Source organism: Geospiza fortis, unplaced genomic scaffold (assembly GCF_000277835.1).
Source record: "Geospiza fortis unplaced genomic scaffold, GeoFor_1.0 scaffold11, whole genome shotgun sequence".
In the NCBI taxonomy this organism is placed as follows: Eukaryota; Metazoa; Chordata; class Aves; order Passeriformes; family Thraupidae; genus Geospiza; species Geospiza fortis.
Window position 1 is genome coordinate 4,562,773 of NW_005054304.1, and position 7,333 is coordinate 4,570,105.

The following is a 7,333-nucleotide window of genomic DNA, read 5'->3' on the forward strand; positions in this document are numbered from 1 at the left end:
TGCTCAGCAGTAACCAAAACATGCCTGTGTTATCAACAGTGTGTTCAGCACAAATCCAAAACACAGCCCCACGCCTGCTACTGTGGAGAAAATCAACTCTACCCCAGCCAAAACCAGCACACATGGAGACAGTGGCTTGTACATTCCAGAGAAATCCCTAATTAGCCACACACAAAAACCACTCATGACATAGGACAGTTAAAAGAGATGAATTCAAAGCTGAATTGAGGTGAGCCAGAAGCCCATGACAGGTTAGGCACAAACCCCAGAATCCAGCACAGCCTGTTTTACCCAGCTGGTCCTCAGTGCATAGCAGGGATTTGCCTATGGCACAGACACTGGGGGAAAACATCAGTCTGAAAGGGCAATCTGCTTTTTGCCACCTGACTGTCACAAGGCAAAACCCAAAGTAGCAGGGACTGGCACAGCTTCCTCTCTTGCCCTCCACTCCCAGGTGCCACAGGAGCACTGTGTGATGGACTGAGCAAGGGCCAGGGCAGCTTGCTGGGTCCTCGCAGTGGAAACTTCCACTGTGGGGCTCAGCTGCTCTTTAAGGGAAACCACCCAGCCATTTCACCCTCACAGGTGTGGAGATGCAGCAGCCCTCCAGCTCACCGTGCACAGCAGCCATTTCCAGGGAACAAAAAACCAACTGTGTGGAAAACATGAATAAAACATAGCCCATGCAAGGCAATAAAGAAAAGCCCTTATCACAAACTGAAACAATAACACATCATTGATTCCTCAAGACATGCCCCCAAAACAAATAAACTGTTTAAAGGGTAACTTTTTAATGGGGTATAGCTCAGAAAATATTCTAGGTAGTAAAACTGGTGCCATTTTTACAGTGACCATTTGTACTATCAGGATATTTTCACTTGGGTTTCCTAACTCCCTTCTGCTGCACATGCATTAGCTTTGTGAGCCAATTTCATTCAGAGATCTCTCACCTGCTCAGAATCAGGCCCATGTCAGCTTATTTCTGTGGAATTCCTGTCAAAATGTGCCCCCTTTCCATGCAACATCAGCTTTGACAAGCACAGTCCTGCTAACTCAAGCTGGGGTCTCCTTCTCAGGGACTCCCCCCTAGAAACAATCACTGTTAATGATTGATTAACAATCGCTGTTAATGTGACTCTTGCACATCTGTAGCACTTTGGGACATCTTTACAGATGTTCCACTGGAGAATGGGGCACGCTGGGCTGCCAGGGCTGTAACTCTAACCCCTCCAGGGCCATGTCCCAGCCACATGAAAGACACAGGACAGGTTTATAACTGCACCTAGCACACAAAACAGCTGCTGAACACCCCAAACTAACAACCTAGTTACATTTTCTGTGAGGTAGAATCAGTGTTTCATTCCTGAAGCCCTTAAAATGTGAGGCAACAGATTCCCTTCCCTGAGCTGAATCTAACTTGTGGAAATCCTAAACTGGCTCCATGGTGCTCTTGGGAAAATCAATCCAGCTAAGTGCAAAGGGCTTCCCACCAGGGTGGAACATATTTCATTCTGTGAGAATGGAGTGATTTGTTCTAGGCCCAGCAGCCTAAGAATTGATTGGCAGCTATGGGTGAGAAAGAAAAGCCAACCATTTGCACAGATTCTCTCCTATTTTAGTGCAAGTTAATATCACAATCAGTGCTGATAGCAGCCAGAACAATTGCAGAATGTCAACAATGGAAGAAAATGCCTGACAGCTCTACAAGTATGGGAAAGAACAAGCTTGGAGGAGCACATGGAACATCTTTAACCATCTTCTCTTAACTACCAGAATTGTTTTAGACCCTCAGGAGCAGGTAGCAGCAGCTGGTATCGCTCTCTGAGACACTGGAACAAAAATAATTCATCAGTAATGAGCACATGGCTTTGTTCCCAGCTCCCACAACATGCACAAACACACCTAAACATCCCCAATGCCTGCTGTCAGCACAGGTGGGCTTGTAAGAAACCCTTTGATACAAGGGGGTTTTCTGCCCTACCTCCTCTTCCAGCTGCAGCTTCCAGTTGGATTCCTCTGCACAGGCTGGTGCATGCAACAGCTTGGCAATGAGATTAATGGGCACAAGGCAACAAAACTGAGATCAGGGTAAAACCAGATCTGTCCTTGGGCAGAGAGAAGAGGAACTACTGGCTATGAAATTGAATGCCTGCACTACAGGACACATAATTGAATTGTCAGTCATCTTTTTTCAATTAAAAATTATGCAAGAGTCCAGCGTGTGATGGAGCACTACAACTGATAATCCAATCTGTGTCCTTTAGAGGTCTTTTACCCATCTGTCTCCCAAAGGCTGCCCACATTGATGCCAGGAGGCAGTGTGCTGCTGGGATTTCATGACCAGCAGCAGTCTATAAATCATGCTCAGAAAGAGCCAATGCACAGGCTCCAGCTGACAGCAGAAGGCATTTCTGTACAACCCCACCACTCTGCTCACAGAGAGAGCAAGGTACCCCCCTGCAAGGTAGGGCAGACAGATTTGAAAATCATCCACCTGCCCTTTGATTCTCCCCAAGGATCCAGCTGGGTCTCTCATCAGCCCTAGTGTCTCCCACTAGAGGGCAAGGCACAACTGTTATCAGCTTTTCACCCACGTTTGATAACTCCCTGAAAAATGTTTTCCTGACTTGACTAAGGCAAGCAACAGCAACAACAGAGTGCCTCACATGTGGCAATATATCCTCTAGCATCTCACTTTCTGACCAAGGAATTTAAATATGTATTGCATGAGTTAAAGTCAAACTGTCAGATGAAATGTGATTACCTTATTGGAAAACAGAATGTAACCTTCCACTCAGACCCAGAAGTTGGTGCAGTTATTATTTGAGGCATTTGATTGCTTTGCTGTCTGGCCATAAATTTCTGATGCAGTTCTGCCTCAGATACAAGCATCACAGGATGAAAACAATTAAAGGCTACAGCATGGCTGCTGTGCAGAATTGGGTACAGTACAAGCCTTTTCACCTTCAAATCACTTCTCAGATTAAAAAAGCTTAAGGCTTGAACAGACCATTAGGTCCTGGTGTCTGACCCCCTATAGGTCAGACAGACCCTTAAATTGCACTGTTGCCTTTGACTAAACCCAGCCAGTATTAACTGACCAAGCCACTTTCCAGCCGGGCAGCCATTCTGGATTTCAAGACAACAAAACAGTGGAAATCTACCCTTGCCTTTTGACAGCTATTTCCAGAGCTTAATTCCTGCTCTGAGGAACTGCTGCTTTGTTTTCTCATTACAGCTGCATATTTTCACTTTTTCCCCATTTGTTACTGCATCTCTGTTCTGTGAATATGCTTTGCATGGAAGAAAATGGATAGTCAGCCACTCCAGGGACTTCTAAGCGAACTCAACAGCCTAAATTCCTCAAGTCCTCCCTAAAAAAATTCACCTTTTTTAAAATCAGTCTGACCACACTTTACTGTATTGTCCATATGTTTTAATACAGTTTTAAAAACACACACAAATATTTCAGGTTTATTTCTCTTAATGGCTTCACCCAGTACAAATATGCAGCACAAAAGGCAATGAAATACTGACACACCTGTGTCTAATTTGCATGCAGCCATTTCTATTTTGCATTAATGTCTCCCTTCCACCTTGCCTGCCTTCACTGTAGCACAGCACCCACAAACATCATTCTATCAGCTATTTGCTTGCAGACAGCAAATAAAACTGCTTAATTGAGGCTGCCTCTAACAAAAACTCCCAACTGATAAGGATTCCTTAATCAACAGCCAGAATTACATCAGTTTGTTAACTCTTATCCTATCAGCTCTGAACAGCCAATTCTTGCAAATCACAAGCACCTGTGAGACATCAGTTTGTTAACTCTGAGCTGTTCAGAGCTGATAGGATAATTCTTGCAAATCACAAGCACCTGTGAAGTTGGGTACCTCTTGTCCCCTGCACAATTACTTTTTCCAACCCTACTTAGCTTGTTTGGCAGCATCTGTTCCCCTTTGAGCCACATTGACCTGCACTAACACATTCCCATCCTGTAGTTCTTTACTGAGTGAATCACATTTCTGTTTTGACATATTTTCCCTAGGAATGCTGACAGAATAGCCAACCTGTGGATGAGCCCTAAACTAATGTGAACTCCTAGTCCAGTGATCAACTCCCATCTGTTTATCTCTTCACATCTGGCACAAAAAGGAGAAGCAGCACTTACAATACAAAGACAAATTCCCGCTGAAAACCACACATAAAATTTCAGTGTAAATCTGGAGTAGATTTTTTTTCACTGTGAAAGCTGCAGCAACTTTTGCAAGCGACAACAGAAAATCCTTATGATCCTGCCTTGGGTTTGCAGTTCCCTCTACAATACAAATACACCTTCTTAGGTCATACATACTGTACTAGCCCCACTGGCTGGATGTGCATCCTGAATTCCCCAGCAGCCTCCAGGGAATTCATAATCTTGCCCTCTCTGCTAATCCTCCCCTGGCTGGTAATCTTTATTCTGCATGGAAGGAAAAAGCATCAGATCACAGAAGATGCCCTCAGGTGAGGGGAGCAGGTATTGAGCTCCATTAGCAAAACCCCACAGATCAAAGCTATTGACAAGCTGCTGGGAAAGGAGGCTTACAAAGGCAGATCTGGATTTCCAGCCCTTCAAAAAGAAGACAACAATGGAAATAGCACAGGCTGGGAGCACATTGAAGTAACAAGACATTTTACAAAGACTATGATAATTTGAACTTCTCTGACTACTCCTCTCTGGTTTTATCCATTACTGAAAAGTAGAAACACATCATGACAATTATCTATTTTCAGATAATAAGCATGCTAATTCAAAGGGCCCAAACCTAGTCACAATGCTGTCTATAATGCCACAAGCTATGCGGAGTCACAACAAAATGCCACATCCAACACAAATGTACAAGGCAAGGCAGTAGAAACTGGAGAAAGTGACCATTCCTCATTCCTCAGAACAGAGTATTATAGCTGCTCATGGACTTTGACCATGCAAAATAGTTATAAAATATACCACATACCTTACTATTTTCCTCCAATTTTATGGTCAGTGCAGTACCTCGGGACTCTTCATACCTAGCAGAGACCAGCTAGACAGACCATGCTAGAGAAATGAGCTTCTGTTCTTCCTGGTCCTTAAAAATGCTCTGAAACAATCAGTGCCAATTGTCACATGAGGCTTTAATGGTGATCAGGTGTGCAATGATAGTGGCTGTTTGTTTGCTTTTGAAGGCAAAAGCACAGCAGCTGGGAAGTGTTTTGTACCCAGAAACAAAGCATCATACAGGCAATAGTGGGAGCATCATATACCCTGAAATATGGAAGCTAGAACCATGATTGCAGCATTTGAAAGCCAACAAAAATATAGTTGTGCTGGGACTCACCCAAAGATGTGAGGTAACTGATAACACGTGTTTTCCTCAATCCTTGCCCCAAACAATCCACACATGCTATGCTGTGAAAATGTACCAATTGCAATTGGTAACTGATCTAGTTCCAACCCCCCTGCCACAGGCAGGAACACCTGCTCCTAGAACAGGCTGCTCAAAGCCCCTTCTAAGCTGGCCTTGAACACTTCTAGGGATGGGACATCCATAACCTCTCTGGGCAAGCAACCTGTGCCACTGTCTTACTACCCTCACACTAAGGAATTTCTTCCTAATATCCAGTCTAAGCCTGCTCTCTTTCAATTTAAAGCCAATAGCTTTACTTGGGGTAAAACCAGTACCCTGGGCTACCCCAGGACTGGACACAGCGTTCTGAGTGGGGTCCCACCAGAGTGAGCAGAGGGGCAGAATCTCCTCCCTGTCCCTGCTGGCCACGCTGCTCTGGAGGCAGCCCAGGACCCATTTGGCTTTCTGGGCTGTGGGCACGCATTGCCAGGTCATATTGAGCTGCTTATCCATGAACACCCCCAAGTCCTTGTCCTCAGGCTGCTCTCAGTGCATTCTCTGCCCAGCCTGTGTTTGTGCTCAACCTGCCTGCAGCATTTTGCCCAGGCCTTGCTGAACTTGAGGTTCACAGCTCACCCAGCCCCAACTCTGAAGCCTGTCAAGGTGTGCCCCTGGGTGGCATTCCTTCCCAAAAAAGTCATAATTTCCAGTTTACACTGTTGCAACAAAATGAATGCTGTGCACTCACTATGAACCTAGGCTGACCCCCTGCTTTACAGCCTGATGTTCTTAGTCTGGTAAACTCCTTTACTTTGCTTTTGGATTATCTTTTGCAATGAATAACAAAGTTAGAACAGTGACTGCCACAAAGAATAAAAACATCATTTTATAGAGAAGTCTCTAAGCCTTAAACAAAAAGAAAAGGAAATGGATTTGCATGGGTGTTGTCCCCCTAAAAGATTACTTACATTGTTTTCAGGTTTCTTCATAGAAGGAAAACTAAACATTTCTAGATAAATGTAGCTCATTGTACTAAGATTAAAAAAAAAAATAAAAATTGTTATAATACTAAGACCTTATTAATCCCAAATTCAGTCCCACATTATACAAAACATACTATGTATTATTTTGATCATCCTGCGAGGCCCTGTGGTAATTTTTACTCCTTTACTCTGAGCAAAGTTCTCTTTTTGTCATTTTAAGTTTGGGTGAAGGGAAAACTGTCTTACCAGGGGACAGTTAGTTGAAGTCAAGAAGTACAACCTCAGCCCTGCATGTGGAAACAAGCTTTGTAACCTGCTCTGAATGCAGCTAAAGGCTCACAAATCTAGAGGCCAATTCATTTGCTGTCCCTGTGCTCGCTACGGATGAGCAGAGTTTAATCACAGAACAAACCCGGGGATATCCGTGCTGCTGTTCCAGGCGCTGGGGCCGCCCGTGGCTCGGTGCGCTCGGCTCTCCATCTAGCGGGGAGCTGCCGCCTCCGGATCCCGGCTGGAGCAGGAGCATCAGCGGTGGGGAACGGGCTCGGGGGGGTGGCACTGCTCTGAACTCACGTTTGGCAAGGAAATATCCGCAAACATCCCTGTCGGACCGGCTCTGGCAGCCGCACTGCCCCGCCCGGGGCTGTCACCGCTGGGACGAAGCCCTTTCGCGGTTCCAGGGAGCCGGGGGGGCCCGCTTGGGCACACTCACACAGCTTCCCCCCTGGCTGGAACCCAGCTTCCCCATAGCCGTGTCCCACTCTCTGGATCCTCAAAGATCTGGTCTATATATTTATATATATACTATATATACTGTGAAAGTGTAATAACAGTATTATACTTTATTACACTTTATTTATTTTACTTTATAATATACAGTATTGTATAGTATATACAGTATATTATAATATACAGTATTGTATTATAATATAATTTATATTATTCTAAAATTAATTACCATTTATATATTGTAATATTATA